Raw genomic sequence first — 19,215 nt, forward strand, 5'->3', positions numbered from 1 at the left:
CCCCAAGTGCCCCATGTTTTCTGACCACTGGTGTCAAACATGCTTTGTTAGTGAAAAGGTTTGAAACTCTGTATCATTACTTACCTCCAGCAGGCCTATCTTCCTGGCACACATAATTTCATTCTCAGTATGGCATCTCCTCTTATTTTCCAAATGGGAAACCAAATGGATCTCCTCTTATTTTCAGTAACTTGGTCTTCTCAGCTGATAACTTTGGTGTTTCAGCATGGGGTTTGGGCACAAAAAATAGCAATTTTTGTTGGGATTATTTTCTCTGAAACTTTGCTCTACAGCTTTCTGAAAGGCATAAAAATATGTTTAGGGCATTGTTATTTCATATTACAAGTAATATTGGGTTTGTCACAATTGATTTGGGGAGGAAGAACTATGAGCAAAGATGCGTAGTTGGGAGAAAATGTATTTAAAGTAAAGCAACAAGACTGATCATTGTAAAGTGCAGGGCTGAGGTGGTGGATCAATAAGAGAGAAGACTGATGGAACAGTCTATTGAATGAAGTCTTTGATGACAGGAAGAAAAGTTTGTACTTTATCTCTAAGTGAGAGAGGTATGAAACATACTCTGTTTTTGGTGTGAAAGCCTCAAACAATGGGAAATGTCCATTACTGGGTGTTTTGTTTTGTTTTGGTGGCACCTTGATCCACTGTCTTTAAGAATATTAATTTTTTTAATTTAGAAGATTGCACCCTCTCTTGAAAGGCTGCAGGTACATATGCATTTGATTCCTTCCACCAGCTGGGATTGAACCAAGTGGGGTACATCACAGAAGAGCATATATTATAATAACACCGTATAATTACTCAGTGAAGTCTTGCATGTTTAAAATGTTTTATTGAACATTTATCTCAATAAGCTGAACTTGAACTGCCAAAGAACTGTGAAAAATAAGTCTCTCTCTCTACTTAAGTGCAAGCCAGGACACAATTTATTGAAGATGTTCTCTATTGTTGTTATAAATAACAGGTCAGAAGTGGCAAATTCTTCTTTTCTTTCAAAAATATCTAAGTCTTGGTTAATTCTTAATCCCAGGAATTCTTTCTTTTTTTTTTAAACATTTAACTTGTCTCCAAACTTTTATTGTTATAAAAAATGTCGCAACAAAAAATTTTGCACATAATTTCACATATGTGAAAATATAACTACAGGTTAAATTTCTATTAGCGGGATTACAGGGTTAAAGGATAAACGTCATTGTGATTTTCATAGACATGGCTAAATTGTCTTCCATAGATGTCAAATTGAACTATAATCCTTTCAAAAATGTATGAGTAATAACATTCATCCAACAAAAGTATATCACTAAGTTTTCTGCTGATCTCATAACTTTAATTAACATTTTACTTACTATGAGTAAGATTCACAATATTTTCAAATATTTATTTATTTTTTAATTTTAATCATTGTTCAAGTACAGTTTTCTCCCCCATACTCCCATTCCAGCCCACCCACCCAACCCTCCCCCCTTCCCCCCATTAACCCCCACCCCTAGTTTTTGTCCATGTGTCCTTCAAATTTGTTCCTGTAATCCCTACCCATTCCCCCCTGAAATTCCCTCTTCTCTCCCCTCTGGCCACTGTCAGACTATCCCCTATTTCAGTGTCTTTGGTTATATTTTGCTAGTTTTTTTTGTTTTGTTTTGTTGTTTAGATTCCTGTTAAAGGTGATATCATGTGGTATTTGTCTTTCACTGCCTGGCTTATTTCACTTAGCATAATGTTTTCCAGCTCCATCCACGCTGTTGCAAAGGGTATGAGCTCCTTCTTTCTTTCTTCTGCATAGAATTCCATTGTGTAAATGTACCATAGTTTTTTGATCCATTCATTTACTGATGGGCATCTAGGTTGCTTCCAGCACCTAGCTATTGTAAATTGTGCTGCTATGAACATCGGGGTGCAAAGGTTCTTTTGTATTGGTGTTTTAGTGTTCTTAGGATAGAGTCCCAGCAATGGAATTGCTGGGTCAAAAGGCAGATCCATTTTTAGTTTTCTGAGGAAGTTCCAAACTGCTTTCCATAGCGGTTGTACCAGTCTGCAGTCCCACCAACAGTGCACTAGGGACCCCCTTTCTCCACATCCTCTCCAACACTTGTTGTTTGTTGCTTTGTTTATGATGGCCATTCTGACTGGTGTGAAGTGGTATCTCATTGTGGTTTTAATCTGCATCTCTCTGATGGCTAGCGATATTGAACATCGCTTCATGTGTCTTTGGATTTTCTGTATGTCCTCCTTGGAGAAGTGTCTGTTCAAGTCCTTTGCCCATTTTTTAATTGGGTTACTTGTCTTCTTAGGGTGGAGTCGTGTAAGTTCTTTATATATTTTGGAGATTAAACCCTTGTCTGAGGTATCATTGGCAAATATGTTTTCCCATACAGTTGGTTCTCTTTTTATTTTGATACTGTTTTCCTTAGCTGTGCAAAAGCTCTTAATTTTGATGAGGTCCCATTTGTTTATTCTTTCCTTTATGTCCCTTGCTCTAGGAGACAAGTCAGTAAAAGAGTTTCTGCGTGAAATATCTGAGATTTTCCTACCTACGTTTCTCTTCTAGGACTTTAATGCTGTCACGTTTTATATTTAAGTCTTTTATCCACCTTGAATCTATTTTTGTATAAGGTGTAAGTTGGTGCTCAAGTTTCATTTTTTTGCACGTAGCTGTCCAGTTCTCCCAACACCATTTGTTGAAGAGGCTATTTTTATTCCATTTTATGTTGCTGCTTCCTTTGTCAAATATTAATTGACCGTAGAGGCTTGGGTTTATTTCTGGGCTCTCTGTTCTGTTCCATTGGTCCATGTGCCTGTTTTTATGCCAGTACCAGGCTGTTTTGATTACAGTGGCCTTGTAGTATAGTTTAGTGTCAGGTATTGTGATCCCTCCTACCTTACTCTTCTTTCTCAAAATTGCAGCAGCTATTCGGGGTCGTTTATGGTTCTATATAAATTGTTGAAGTGTTTGTTCTATGTCTGTGAAATATGCCATTGGTACTTTAATAGGTATTGCATTGAATGTGTAAATTGCTTTTGGTAGTATGGACATTTTAATGATATTAATTCTTCCAATCCATGAACACGGTATATGTTTCCATTTGTGTCTTCCTTGATTTCTCTCCTCAGTGTTATGTAGTTTTCTGAATACAGGTCTTTTACCTCTTTGGTTAGGTTTATTCCTAGGTATTTTATTTTTCTTTTTGCTATTTCAAATGGGATTTTTTTCTTGATTTCTGCTTCTGCTGTTTCCTTGTTGGTGTACAGAAATGCCTTTGATTTCTGGATATTGACTTTGTATCCCGCTGTTTTACCAAATTCATTTATTAGGTCAAGCAGTTTTTTGGTGGAGTCTATAGGATTTTCTATGTACACTATCATGTCATCTGCAAACAGTGACAGTTTTGTTTCCTCCTTTCCGATTTGGATTCCTTTTATTTCTTTTTCTTGTCTGATTGCTGTGGCTAGAACTTCACTAAGTTTTCTGCTGGTCTCATAACTTTAATTAACATTTTACTTACTATGAGTAAGATTGACAATATTTTCAAATATTTAAAAGCCACTTGTAATTCCTTTTCCAACTCTCTGTTTACATCTCTTTTCCATTTTCTCATATTGTTGCATTTTAAAAAAATTGATTCACAGGATTTATTTATATGTAAAGACAGCTTTTAAAAAATAAAACAATAAGGTTAAAAAATAAAATAAAATAAATAAATAAAAGTAAACATTAGAGAGGGAGATATTGAATTATCACTATTTTAAGTAATACAATCGGATGCCTAAAAATCTCAAGATAATTAAAAACATATTGAAATTTAGAGAATTCAGTAAGGTGACTGACTAAAAAATTAACATACAAAAATTAGTAGTCTTAATATATTGAAATAAAGTAAGAGCTCTAATAAAAGATGAGATCCACATACAATAACAGTAAAAGTGACAAAATACCTGTAAATGATCTTAACAAGACATACAAAAAATTTTTATGAAGTAAACTTGAAGGCAGAAATCATAAAAGTAGCTGAGGAAACCATAAAAATTTTCCCTCTCACAAATTTGGAATAGAAAAAGACTCACTTTGTAAGCATATCACAAAAGCCAGAAGCCATAAATGTAAAACTTTAATAAAGCTGACTATAAAATATTTTATTCATGACCAAAAAAATGCAACTCATATTTAAAAAGCTGTCTTTAATCTCAGACTTTCTTTCAGGCATCATTCACGTCTTTGGAGGCTCTAGGTAAGGGGATTTAAGAGTGGAGCCATATGATAATGATATTCTTAGTTTTTTGAGGAGCCTCCATACTGCTTTCCATAGTGGCTGTATCACAATATACAGGTTGTGTATCATAGAAATACATGATGAATGTATTTCTTATAATTTTATGAACTAATGTTACCCAATACATTTAATTTAAAAAATTAAGAGAGGAGTTGCTGCTAAGTTTATCAAACCAATGATCTTCTGCATCCCTGCTGGGTTTCCTGATGTTGGGCTCACATACAACACCAAAGGTTTCCACAGAATAGAGACTCCACCATTAGGTGGGACCCACATATGGAGAAATCTTTAGTTTGATCATTGCCAGAGGGAACACGAGGCACAACTCTGAGTACCAGAGTGTAAGATCCCAAGATGGAAAGGAGGGGCCCAAAGATAATCATTGAGTTGGAGGTGTAGAAGGTAAGCTCAGTGGAAGGAGCAGGGGTGCAAGACACTGCGAGCAATGGGCCTGGGTCACTCAGAAAGCAGTCAGTGATATTGGGAGATAAAGACCATGGGGACTGGATAGCTGAGAAATCGACTCAACCAGCAACCACAGACCCGGATCACACAGAACTTCCCAGTCATGCTGGAGGGGTAATGTAGTGGGTGATAGATGGCTAGGTACTAATTAGAAGCCTAGTTTAGGATTAAGTGATACCAATAAGAAGAAACACTGTTGTGCCCAGTGAAAATAATAAATGTAATTGGGGCAAGCAGCCAGTGAAGGACATGGCCTTGGTATAAAAGAGGATGTTGACCAGCATGTTTGGAATAGTGGAGGAAATGTGCCAGATCTCTCAGAAGGCAGTTTCCCAGGAGGGTGTACATGGGTGTGTGAAGCCACTTGTCCCACTTCACTGCACAGACAATAGCCCCATTCCCTACCTAGCTGGGTCAGAAAGTAGACTACCAGGATTAATGAGAAGCAGCAGCTCTGCATTTCCCCTGGACCAGGGAAACCTGGAAGACAAACCCAGTTACAAAATGCATTGTTGTATTCTGGGATCCCAAAGCTGTTAGAGAAACAGAAGTAACTGAAGAATGAAAATGAACATTTGTAGGTTTTACTTATTAGTAAATTTATTAATTTACTGATTAATAGATTAATTAATTAAGCAATTTATTAATTTCTTGAAAATGTACAAAGTATTTTTGTACACATTATCTCATTTGATTCTCCTAATGACCTTTTGAACTATAAGGAGGTGTGCTTTATCCTTCTCTTTTACAGATTTAAAACTGAAGTTTAGAGAGATTTAAGGGATTTCTTTAAATGTGCAAAATCAATAACTCCTAGAAACACTGGCCCATTTGGAGACTGGTTTGGAACAATCCTCACTTCATTTAAAATATTCCTATAATCTGGAGTTTCAGTAATGCTTCCTCTTTCATGTTAAAATCATTACTCTTTTATATCCTATATACAGGTATAAACTTTGGATATACCCTTTTACTTTGAAACAAAATTGAATATAAATATGAAGTGAAACTAGCTTCCTTAATTTGCCTCCTTAGAGTTTCACAGATAGAAGTTCAATAAAAAGCAGATAGGAATGGAACTGTGGATGAGGGTTGAGCCTCCTTGCTTTTGCTGCCCTCAGGGAGGGTTCGCACAACACTCAGGGATCTGTAAAATGGTTTGAAAACTATGTATCTAGTTCCCACTACACAGCATCTGGATTTGCTGAATAATTTACCCCATTCCCCTCTTGAGGAGTTCTGGTTCTCTCAAAGTATTTCTTTAAGTTGAGGAACATATACATATTATTCCTGGGACTCTCCTTTGTTGAAGCTACACAAATAAAGTCTAATTCTGCTTTCAGTGTGGCAAGGGTGTGGGCCTTAAATAACTGATGGCAGCTACTATGTCCCCTATACATGATTTCTTTTGGAGGCCACCATTTTTCTGTGGCTTGTTTCCCCCTAAGCTGCACTATTCTACATCACAGTTGGGCTCTTGGAGTACCTTGCAGCTAGGTATGTCCATTTTTTCTAGTATATAAAACTGTGTGCCTTGCCCTGGCTGGGTTGGCCAGTTGGTTGCAGTATTGTCCTGTACACCAAAAAGTTGTGGCTTTGATCCCCTCAGTGCACATATGTAGGCTGCAGATTCGATTCCCCTCATCGGGGTGCATATAGGAGGTAGCCAAGTGATGTTTCGCTCTCATATCCATGCTTCTTTCCCTCTCCCTCTTCCTCTCCCTCTCCCTTTCCCTTCTCTCTCTCTTCCCCCCCCCCCCCCACTCTCCCTCTCTCTCCAGAATCAATAAACATATTCTTGGGTGAGGATTAAAAAAACACACATGACTTCATTTTTGCTAGGAATAAAGCCCTAAACACCATAACTTGTCCATTCACCTTGCTTTTTTACCCGATATTTAATTTATAAATTAAATAATCAGTAAAAGGGTGGCCTTAGAATATACAGAGACCAGAAAGATCTTTCTCTATAGGATGAGTTAGGAGTTGAGACAACTATATAAACTCGGATGTTTTACTAACAACCTTCCTAAAACTATTGGTCCAGGCTTATTTCTGAGTCCTAAAGTTTCCTGGTTAAAGTTCAAAGTATTTGGCTGGGAGCCACCATCAATATTTTAAATATGGTAATATAGTTACTATAACAGTAGGATAATTGACCATATTATTTATTAATATCACTGTTAAGATGCTCACAAAATTGTATCCTGTGCCATTTATACAATCTGCAGAGAGTAAGGGGGCTGCTTCTCAATATTTGGTTAAACAGGAGCAAACCCAGAGGGTAAATGTTTAATTGCCAAGGTGACTTTGGATATTTATATTAATTTATAATATTTTTAGAATGATGAAAAATAGTCTTTCTAATGAACATGATTTCTGTAAAAGTCAAAATTTTGTCCAAGCAATTTAGTTCGATGGACTATAATTACAATGACCATAGATATAAAAATTTCTAGGAGAGTTGTAAATTCAAATATATTTCCCATAAACTACGCCTATATCTGCCAGACCACATGCTGTCATTTTTGATCGGAAGATATTGGTACTGGGTTTGCAATAAAAAAGTTGAATGCTAAATTTAAATTGTAGTATATTTTCCACTTATTAATTTTAGCATTTAACAAATGTGTATTCATCATTTATATTAGTAACAGTGTGCTCTGTTCTAGGGTGCATGATTGACATGGAAACTAAAATACCTCCCCTTTTAGAACCTTATGAAAGCAATCAAGACTGCCTGCCACCTACATCTGTACAGTCATACCTCTACATGGATGGGGCACCCTTGAGCTGTGTGTTTCACAAGGTGCCTAACTTCATGCTGTGGCCCTGAATGGCAGTAGAGTGATAGCAAACTTTATTTGACGTAAATGAGGTATTTTGGGCTTTTTAAGACAGTAGGCAGAGACCTGAGACATGAAACCGACTTATTCTACTCATTAGCTAGGACATTCTTGGCATAAAGAAGTGAAATATAGTTCCATCCCTGGCTGGTGTGGCTCAGTGGATTGAGTACCAGCCTGTGAACCAAAGAAATATAACTCCAATTCATGGTTTTGACCTGAAACCAGGCCTCATAAGCCTTAACTCCCACCTGACCATTTGACTTCATAACACCCAAGACCTTTTGACATTTGTGCTGGAGTGAAATTTCAGTTAGCTGTGGAATATGGTATATAGAAAGATGGATAAATGAACTTCACAGATGATTTGATATCCTAGTGTATCCATTCTTACTGCCTTGAGTACTCCAATGATTCACCTGGGATAACTGTTCTTGTTCTACATTCCACTCCAACCCCTGGAAATCAAAACTAAAACAGAATGAAATGCACTGATATATGCCCTCATGTCACCAGCTACTGGAGTTACCCATGTTGAAAATATTGGTGTCACATTTGTAATGTAATATAAATCAACTATAGTTTAGCTCTGCCAGGTTAGTTGAAGAATGAAATGTTGGGGGATCCCACTGAGAAGTATCTTCTTTTTTTGAAAGATTTTATTTATTTGTTTTTAGGGAGGGAAGGTGGGGGAAGAGAGAGAGAGAGAAACATCAATGTGTGGTTGCTGGGGGCCATGGCCTGCAACCCAGGCATGTGCCCTGACTGGGAATCGAACCTGTGATGCTTTGGTTTGCAGCCTGTGCTCAATCCACTGAGCTATGCCAGCCAGGGCTAGAAGTATCTTCTTTAACGTGTGCATTGGAAAATCAGCAGCAGTGAATCAAGTCTTTATTAGTCTTTGATGCCTGGACAATGGTTTGCTTTGGTCTTGTGTAGATTAGCATATGCTCATTCTGTTCTCAGAACTTTCTTCAAGGCAGCTGTCATCTCCTTGGTTTGTAAGCTGTGGAAGGTGAAAGATTTATATGATCTGAAGAGAAATCAGAGAATGGTTTGTAAGCTGTAAATCGTGGAGTTTAAGAAGGGAGTCACCACTGAATAGAGCAAAGTCATAATCTTCTGAATTTCAGCTGGGTTATCAGCTGTGGGGCTCTCATCCGTTTCCAAAAGAGTCCTGAAGAATAAGCATACCACTGTCAGATATGATCCATAGGTGGAAAAGGCCTTCCTCTGGCCATCTGCAAAAAGGACTTGGAAAAAAAAGCCACTGAATTTATCAGAGTGATTTTGGCTCACAAAACCATGCGGGTTTCAAGTGTACAACTCAAAACATCATTGTGCACTGCATTGTACATGCATCACTCCAAGCAAAATCTCTTTCATCTCCATTTTCCCCTCTTTTGCCCACCTCCACCTAGCCCCCACCCTCCTTTCTTTCTGGCTATCACCACTATCACCACATTGTTGTCTGTGTCAATGTGTTATGTATATATGTTTTGGGATTAATCTCTTTACCTTCTTTCATCCAGTCCCTCAATCTCTTTCCCCTCTGTCAGCTGTCAGTCTGATCCATGCCTCTGTTTCTATTTTATTCATTAGATTCCACACACAGAATCCACATATGAGTGAAATCTTATGATATTTTTCTTTCTCTGACTGGCTTATTTCACTTAACATAATCTATAGGTCCATCCATGCTGTTGTAAAAGGTAAGATTTCTTTTCTTTAAAAAATCATATTTTATTGATTATGCTATTACAGTTGTACTGATTTTTTCGCCTTCGTCCCCCTCCACCCAGTGACCCCTACTCCCTCAGGCAATCCCTCCCACCATTGTTCATGTCCATGGGTCATGCATATAAGTTCTTTGGCTACTCAATTTATTACACTGTACTTTACATCCCTATGGCTATTCTGTAACCACCTATTTGTGCTTCTGAATTCCTCACTTCTTCATTCATTCTCCCCCCACTCTCACATCTGGCAACCTTCCAGTAACTAACTTCTTTTCTCTTGGTTTAACTACTTTTCTCTTGCTTTAAAAATAGATTTTTATTTATTTATTTTTAGAGAAAGAGGAAGGGAGGGAAAAAGAAAGGGAGAGAAACATCAGTGTGTGGTTGCTTCTCATGCACCCCCTACTGGGGACCTGGGTGGCAACCCAGGCATGTGCCCTGAGTAGGAATCAAACTGGTGACCCTTTGCTTCGAAGTCTGTTGATCAGTCCACTGAGCCAGAACAGCCAAGGCCTTTCTCTCATTTTTAAGAGTCTCTCGTATCCACCTTAAATTTATTTTTGTGTGTGGTGTAAGTTGTGATCGAGTTTCATTTTTTTTTTGTGTTTAGCTGTCCAGATTTCCCAACACCATGTATTGAAGAGGCTATTTTTACTCCATTTTATGCTTCTGCCCCCTTTGTTGAATATTAATTGACCAGAGAGTTTATTTCTGGGCTCTCTATTCTGTTCCATTGGTCTATGTGTCTGTTCTTATGCCAGTACCAGGCTGTTTTGATCCCAGTGGCCTTGTAATACACTTTGATATCAGGCATTATGATCCCTCCTACTTTGTTCTTTTGCAAGATTGCTGTGGCTATTAGGGGTTGTTTGTGGTTCTATATAAAATTTTGAAATGTTTGTTCTATATCTGTGAAATATGTCATTGGTACTTTAACAGGGGTTGCATTGAATCTATAAATTGCGTTGGGTAATATGAACTATGGATAAATTAAAACCACAATGAGATACCACTCCACACTGGTAAGAATGTCCATCATAAACAAATCAACAAACAAGTGTTTGAGAGGATGTGGAGAAAAGGGAGCCTAGTGCACTGTTGGTGGGAATGCAGACTGGTGCAGCCACTGTGGAAAACACTATGGAATTTCCTCAGAAAACAAAAATGGAACTGCCTTTTGACCTGGCAATTCCACTGCTGGAATTATATCTTAAGAACCCTGAAACACCAGTCAAAAAGAACCTATGCACCCCAATGTTCATACCAGCACATTTTAAAACAGCCAAGTGCTGGAAGCAACCTAAGTGCCCATTGGTAAATGAATGGATCAAAAAACTATGGTACATTTACACAATGGAATACTATACAGCAGAAAGAAAGAAGGAGCTCCTACCCTTTGTGACAGCATGGATGGAACTGAAGAGCATTATGCTACATGAAATAAGCCAGGTGGTGAATGGCAAATACCATATGATCTCACCTATATGTGGAACCTAATCAAAATAAACAGGCAAGCAAAATATAACCAGAGACATTGAAATAAAGAACAAAGTGACAGTAACCAGACAGGAGGTGGGGGTGGGGCTGATGGGGGGAAAAGGGTGAAGGGTTTTCAGGAACAACAATAAAGGACACTTGGAAAAAACCAAGGGTGGGTGAGCTCTGGGGAGGAAGGTGGGGATGGCTGGGGTGGGGTGGAGTGATGGAGGGTAAATGCAGACAACTGTACTTGAACAGCAATAAAAAAAGTAATGGTTTAAGTTTGAAAATAAATGAATACAATAAAAAAAGAATCTTTTTCTTTAACCATTGGCCTTTTAAAAATGACGTGTCTTTGGAGTGGGCCTCTTTGTATCCATCACAATTGGGACTCTTTGCACTTTCTGGACTTGCATGTCTATTTTCTTCACCAAATTAGGGAAGTTTTCTTTCATGCTTTTTCAGATAGATTTCCAAATTCTTGCTCTTTTCTTTCCTTCTGGCGCCCATAGAGGTGAATGTTGGACAACTTAAAGTTGTCCCAGAAGCTGTTTATACTATCCTCATTTTTTTTTTGGATTCCTTTTTCTTCTTGTTCTGCGTGGTTGTTTTTTGCTTACTTTTGTTCCAAATTATCGATTTGATTCTTGCTTTCATTCATTCTACTGTTGTTTCTCTGTAAATTGTTCTTTATTTCAATTAGTGTCCTTCATTTCTGACTGGGTCTTTTTTATGCTGCTGAGGTCCTCACTAAGTTCCTTGAGCATCTTAATAAACAGCGTTTTGAACTCTGCATCTGATAGATTGCTTATCTCCATTTTGTTTAGCTCTTTTTCTGGAGTTTTGATCTGTTCTTTCATTTGGGCCATGTTTCTTTGTCTCATTTTGGCAGCATCCCTGTATTTGTCTGTATGTATTAGGTAGAGCTACTATGACTCCCTGCCTTGGTAGTGTGGCCTAATGTAGTAGGTATTCTGTTGGGTCCACAGCACAGACTCTCTTATCATCCAAGCTGGGTACTCCAGCTGCACCCTTAGTGTGGACTGAGTACACCTTCCTTTTGTAATTGAGTCTTGGTTCTTGTTGGCAGATTGATAGGAGGGATTTACTCAGGCCAGTAAGCTGCAAGGACTGGCTGTGACTGCTGACCACCAACTTCTGCCCTGATCCTGTGGAGGATCAGCTGTGCAGGGGCAGGATGGTGGTGCTCTGACCTGGTCTGTAGCTGTCCACTGGCTGCACTGATCCTGTGGTTTACCTGGTGGTGAAAGTCAAGGTCAGCCCTCACCTATGTTTTGCCCAGGGCACCCTCCTGAGCTATAAAGCAATCTGAGATGGTTGCTACTTGTGTTGGGCTTGGAGATTCCCCACTGAAGCCAATCTGAGACTCTGTGCTGCCACTAGGGCTCACTGAAGCCAGCTGTTGCTTGTCGAGGGGATTTAGGAGCCAACACCAGACATTCTTATGGAAAAATAGCTTGGGTTGGCCTGTAACTTGGATGCGGTAGGACATTTATGGATCTACAAGGTGGGTCCCACAGTGTTAGCCAGGCTGATGGAGTCTCAGATATGGCACTAGCCTACCGGCTCTGTCTGTGTGTGTGTGGGGGTGGGGTGTCCTCAGCCAAGGGGCAATGGCTTCTGCTTGCCTTGATGCTAGATACATCAGTCTTTTCCTGTATACTCTGGTTCTCTTCAAGCTGCCACCCCAGTGCTGGAGCTCAGAGGGAGTTCTTTAAGACAAACTGCTTAGGGTTCCAGCAGCCGCCTCCACTGACTCAATCCCTGCTGGTTTTCCCAGCCAGAAGTTGTGGGGACATATCTTCTTGGTACTGTAATCCTGAAATGGGGGGTCTGGTGTGGGTCTGGACTCCTTGCTCTTGATATATCCGCCTCGAATTTTTATCCACATTGGTGTAGGGCCAGCCTTTTCTGTGTCCATGCCCCTCCTACCAGTCTGGATGGATGTGGTTTCCGTAGTTGTCAGACTGCCATTCAGCTTGATTTCTGACATTCCTGAGTGATGGTCATTCTACATTTTAGTTGTAATTTTGATGTGGTTGTGTGAAGAGGTGAGTCCTGTCTGTCTACATTGCCATCTTGACCAGAAGCTTTCTTTTTTCTTAAATGACTGAGTAGTATTCCACTATGTAAATGTACTACAACTTTTTAATCCATTCATCTACTGTTCAGCATTTGCACTGTTTCCAGATCTTGGCTGTTGTAAATAACACTGTTATGAACATAGGGGTGCATATATTCTTTTGAATTAGTGTTTCGGGTTTCTTCAGATATATTTCCAGAAGTGAGATTGCTGTGTCAGAAGGCAGTTCCATTTTTAATTTTTTTGAGGAAACTCCACACTTTTTTCCACAGTAGCTGCACCAGTCTATATTCTTACCAATAGTGCACTAGGGTCCCTTTTCTCCACATCCTTGCCAGCACTTGTTGTTTGTTGATTTATTGATGGTAGCCATTTTGATAAATGTGAAGTGATATGTCATTGTGGTTTTAATTTGCATCTCTCCGATGACTCGTGATATTGAGTATCTCTTCATATATCTAAGGAGCATCTATATATCCTGTTTGGAGAAGTGTTTATTCAGGTTTTTGCCCATTTTTTAACTTGATTTTTTGTCCTCCTGGTGTTGAGTTGTGTAAATTCTTTATATATTTTGGAAATTAAACCCATGTCAGATGTGTTATTGGCAAATATGTTCTCCCATTCAGTGTGTTCCCTTTTCATTTTTGTTGATGGTTTCTTTCACTGTGCAAAAGACTTTTAGTTTGATGTAGTCCCATTTATTTTTTCCTTTGTTTTCCTTGTCCAAGAAGAGATATTGGCAGAAGCATTGCTATGAGAAATGTCTGAGATTTTAGTGCCTATTTTTCTTTTAGGATTTATATGGTTTCACATCTTAAATGTAAGTCTTTAATCCATTTTGAATTTATTCTTGTGTATGGTGTAAGTTGGTGGTCTAATTTCATTTTTATTTTTTTGAATGTGTCTGTCTGATATTCCCAACACCATTTATTGGAGACACTGTCTTTATCTGTTTGTATGTTCTTGCCTTCTTTGTCAAATATTAATTGACCATTAAGTTGTGGTTTTATTTCTGGGCTCTCTATTCTGTTCCATTGATCTGTATGCCTGTTCTTATGCCAGTGCCATGCTCTTTTGATCACAGTGGCCTTGTAATACAATTTGATATCAGGTATTGTGATCCCTCCTACTTTGTTGTTCTTTCTCAAGGTTGCTGAGGATATTCAGTGTCTTTTATGGTTCCATATGAATTGTTAGGATATTTGTTCTTGATCTGTGAGATATGCCATTGGTGTTTAAATAGGAGTTGCACTGAATCTGTAGATTACTTTGGGTAGTATGGACATTTTAATGATGTTAATTTCTCCTTTCCATGAACACAGCATATTTTTCCACTTATTTGTATCTTCCTCAATTTCTTCAGTACCTATAATTTTCGGTACAGGTATTTTTCTCTTTGGTTAAATTTGTTCCTGGTTACCTTATTTTTATTTTGTTGCTTAACTGGGTGGGTGGGTTTGTGTATGTTCTAGTATTCTGTGGGTCTCTCCAATGAACTCCTGTGAGGCTGGAAATTTCTCCTGCCTCCTCAACCCCCACAGGTTTTCTCAGTCAGAAATTTTGAGACTTTATTTCCTCATTCTGGAACCCGGGTTTGTGCAGTCTATCTTGCTCCTCTGATGTTCCTCCCAGAGTTTAACCATTTTCTTTTTACAAGACAGATTGTTCATTGTATGTTTCAATAATCATTTTTATTTATAACATATTTAGTTGTAAAGTCTCCACTTTTTTATTTTATTTGATTCTTCTTCTCTCTTTTTTTCTTAGATTAAATGTTTGTCAGTTTTGTTGATTTTTTAAAAAAACTCAGCTCTTGATTTTATTAATTTTTCTGTTGATTTTCTAATCACTATTTTATTGATTTCTGCTGTGATCTTCATTATGTTATTTCATTTGCTAGCTTTGGATTTAGTTTGTTCTTCTTTTTTTAGTTCCTTAACATGTAAAGTTAGGTTTTGACTTGAGCTCTTTCTCCTTTTTAAATATTAGGCTTTCACTTATAAATACTTCTGTTAGTGCTACTTTCTCTGTATTTTATAAGTTTTGGTGTATTGTGTTTTCATCTGTTTTAGGATTAAAAAAATAATATCCATTGCAATTTTTTTCTTTGACCTATTGGTTGTTTAAGAGTGTGCAGTTTAGGACCTATGGCCAAGGTGGACAACTATCAACAGCCAGACCTAAAAAACAGAAACAAAAAAAAAAACCAAACTAAGCAAACAACTAGGACAGGAGTAGATTCAAAGATGTGGAGATCAAATTGAGGGTTGTCAGTAGGGAGGGGGTGGGAGGATAATGGGGTAAAAAGTACAGGGAATAAGAAACATAAGCAAACAGTAGGTTCAAGATAGACAGGGGAAGATTAAGAAGAGTATAGGAAATAGAGAAGCCAAATAAATTATATGTATGACCCATGGACATGAGCTAAGGTGAGGGAATGTAAGTGCGGGGGCGGGGGGAGGAGTGCAAGGCAGAGTGGAATAAAGCGAAGGAAAAATGGAACAACTGTAATAGCATAATCAATAAAATATATTTTAACAAGTGTACAGTTTAATTTGTTTTTGAGGACTTCACAAATTTACTTCTGCTGTTTCACTACTTTGTAATTGGAAAAGACATGTATGATTTCAATTTTCCATAATTTATTGAATGTTTTGTGACTTAAATATAGTCTATCCTAGAGAATTAAAATATTTTAAAATTTTGTTAAGAACCATGGTGTCATGAAGCGTGTGTGTGTATAAGTACGTGTGTGTATGAATGTGTCCATTCATGAGTGAGGACAAAGGGAAGAGGATTGCAGAATCTTCATAGAAAGGTACATACCTTTGAACCAAAAGGAGACAGTATATTGGAAAAACTGGGGAAAATGGTATGTGCAAATCCGAGCAACAGCTGAACCGTGACCACAAACTTTCAGGGATGGCTAAATGTCAGTTGTCCTTCTGAGTGGTGTCAGGTTTAATTCTGGTTCATGCTTACCTTAGGTGAAAACCACTACCTGCTCTAAGTTCCTGTGACCTCTGGGTTCTCATCTCCATCTCCCCAGACAGGCATTGTCATAAAATACAAGGATTTGAACTATGGGCAAGTACTCTCTGAACATGAATGACTTTAGTGCTGTCAATTGGTGGTTGTTGGTGCCACTTCAATGCCAACAACAATCCCCAATTTGGGGTGCGGTGAAGAAGGAAACTATTTAGTGCAAACAGCTCAGTAGTAATACGGTACAGGTATGAAGCAGCCCTGGGACCAGGCCCCTCTTCAGCTAGACAGCTCAGTGAGGTCTGGTCTGTTCTGGTCTGCTCTGCTTCACTCTGCACCTATCTGTCTGCTCCCGTGTGGAAAGCCTCAGTCCTACTGGTTGAAATAGGATTCCAGGAACTCCATAAGGGCTTGCTCAGATAGCAGAAACATAATTAGTACAAGCAGGTAGCTCAGTACAGAGGCTGGTAGTTCAGTGCAGGTTTCTCTCTGAAGTGCAATTTATATGAGAGGTCCTTGTGTAGAAATGGCTGCTAGGCTCTGTTTTATTTTGTTTTGCTTTTCTTTTGTTTTGTTTTTCTTTCTCATTTAGCAACCAGGAGTCCTTCTTAGAAGACATATTCTTCATAAAGGTCCACAGTGGTCACCACTCAGATTTTTATTAAAAAATTGACTTATGATTTTCTTATTGTCTCTTTGAATGTTAATATTTTATTTTTTTATTGTTCAAGTACAGCTTTCTGCCTTTTCCCTCCACCTCTCCCAATATTTCATTTTTTTAAGTTTAATGTTTTTCTTTATTCTTAGCAGGATGGGAGACTGAAGTAACTTAGCTTTCTGTTGCTAAAACCTATGTTTACTTAAAAATTTAAAATAACATTTCAGTTTGGATTTTAATTTACATTATATTTTATAGTCATACCTTTCTGGGAACTCATTACTAGTTTCTAGGACTGGTTAGTTATGTGGTAGTTTACAGGGAATTTCTAGAAACACTTCTGTGCTGTAACCTGAGGTGCACTTGCAAAAAGACAATGCCTTATAATTAGTCAAAGTTGAGTCCTTTTGCACAATATGCAAATCCATGCTACACACATGTCACTTCTCATGATCTCTCATAGTATTTAGTTTTTCCTCACTCATCGCACTTGTACCATTTAATAAAACAAGATTCTTGCAATTTTTTTCTTTCTTTTTAAATATTTTATTGATTATGCTATTACAGCTGTCCCATTACCCCCCTTCAACCCCCTCCACCCTGCACACCCTCCCCCACCCACATTACCCCCCTCTAGTTCATGTCCATGTGTCATAAGTTCTTTAGCTTCTACATTTCCCATACTATTCTTGCCCTCCCCTGTCTATTTCTACCTACCATCTATGCTACTTATTCTCTGTACCTTTTACCCCCTCTCCTCCTCACACTCCCCTGTTGCTAACCCTCCATGTGATCTCCATTTGTGTGGTTCTGTTCCTGTTCTAGTTGTTTGCTTATTTTGTTTGTGTTTTTGTTTTAGGTATGGTTGTTAGTAATTGTGAGTTTGCTGTCATTTTACTGTACAAGCTTTTTATCTTCTTTTTCTTAGATAAGTCCCTTTAACATTTCATATAATAAGGGCTTGGTGATGATGAACTCCTTTAACTTGATCTTATCTGAGAAGCACTTTATCTGCCCTTCCATTGTAAATGATAGCTTTGCTTGAGAGAGCAATCTTGGATGTAGGTCCTTGCCTTTCATGACTCGGAATACTTTCTTCCAGCCCCTTCTTGCCTGCAAGGTTTCTTTAGAGAAATCAGCTGACAGTCCTTTGTAGGTCACTGTCTCCTTATTTCTTGCTGCTTCTAGGATGTTCTCCTTCATTTTTACCTTGGCTAATGTAATTATGATGTGTCTTGGTGTGTTCCTCCTTGGGTCCAACCTCTTTGGGACTCTCTGAGCTTCCTGGACTTCCTGGAAATCTATTTGGGGAAGTTCTCCTTTATTATTTGTTCAAATAACTTTTCCACTTGTTGCTCTTCCTCTTCTCCTTCTGGTACCCCTATAATTGGTATGTTGGAACGTTTAAAGATGTCCTGGAGGTTCCTAAGCCTCTCCTCATTTGTTTGAATTGTTGTTTCTTCATTCTTTTCTGTTTGGTTGTTTCTTTCTTCCTTCTGGTGCACTCCATTGAAGTGAGGCCCAGCTTTCTTCTCATCACTATTGGTTCCCTGTGTATGTTTCTTCATTTCACTTACTGTAGCCTTCATTTTTTCATCTAATTTGCGTCCAAAGTCAAGCAATTCTGTAAGCATATTGATTACCAGTGTTTTGAACTGTGCATCTGATAGGTTGGCTATCTCTTGGTCGCTTAAAAGGATGGGACCTGGGGCTTTCATTTGTTCTTCTGTATGAGCCATCTCTCCTTTTTTTTGTCTGGTTGCACCTGTTACATACGAGGGGCAGAGCCTTAGGTGTTCACCAGGGCGGGAAACCCAGTCACTAGGTTGTGATGCAGTATGTGGGGACAAGGTCTGAGAGGAAACAATGGTGCTTGCTGTGCTCTCTGCCAATTTCAGTCCCTTCTGCTGCTCCCCCCAAGCAAACTGGACCTTTCTGGTGCTGATTCCCATGTGGGTGGGCTTATGCACCCCATGGGTCTTTCCCACAACCCCTCCCATGAGGATGGGAGTCTCTCCCTCTGCTTCAACCCCCACAGGTGTTTTCAATCAGTGTCCCAAAGCTCTATTTCCCAGCACTGGGATCCTGGGCTGTGCGCAGTGCCTTGCTTCACAATTGCTGCCTCCCTGGGTCTGCTGGTTGCCACCCCTTGGCTGGGGTCTGCCAGCCGGCCGCCGCTTGTGCGCCCTGCTGCGGCCTCATGCACCTGGCCCCAACACTCTTTGTGCCACGAGACCCCTCTGTGCCCAGCTGCCTGACTCTGCCCCTTCTACCAGTCTGAATGAACGTGTTTATTTTAACTCTTTGGTTGTCCGGCTTTCATACAGTTTAATTTTCTGTCAGTCCTGGTTGTTATTGGGTTTCTAAATTATTGCTGTTCCTATCTTGGTTGTACGAGGAGGCAGTGTGGCCACCTATGCCTCCATCTTGGCTGGAAGAAAGACCCTTGCAATTTTATTGTACATTTTTACCATGATACTGTGAGCCTGAAGAGCAAAGAAAATGTGTCACATACTTTTGTATTAAGTTCATTTCCTGATTCAATATCTGATATTGTAGGTGCTCAACAGCAATAAAAATACATAATTGAACAAGGAGGGAGAAGATATCTAAATATATATGTGATAAACTAGTTATAGTTTGAAACAGTATATTT

At 38.8% G+C, this 19,215-nt stretch overlaps 1 pseudogene; it reads right to left on the minus strand.

Annotated features, from left to right (window-relative positions):
- Positions 1-4,397: 4,397 nt before the first annotated feature.
- On the minus strand, positions 4,398-8,127 carry LOC114490372 (annotated as a pseudogene).
- Positions 8,128-19,215: the final 11,088 nt, after the last annotated feature.

This window comes from Phyllostomus discolor, chromosome 1 (genome assembly GCF_004126475.2).
Source record: "Phyllostomus discolor isolate MPI-MPIP mPhyDis1 chromosome 1, mPhyDis1.pri.v3, whole genome shotgun sequence".
Taxonomy (NCBI): Eukaryota; Metazoa; Chordata; class Mammalia; order Chiroptera; family Phyllostomidae; genus Phyllostomus; species Phyllostomus discolor.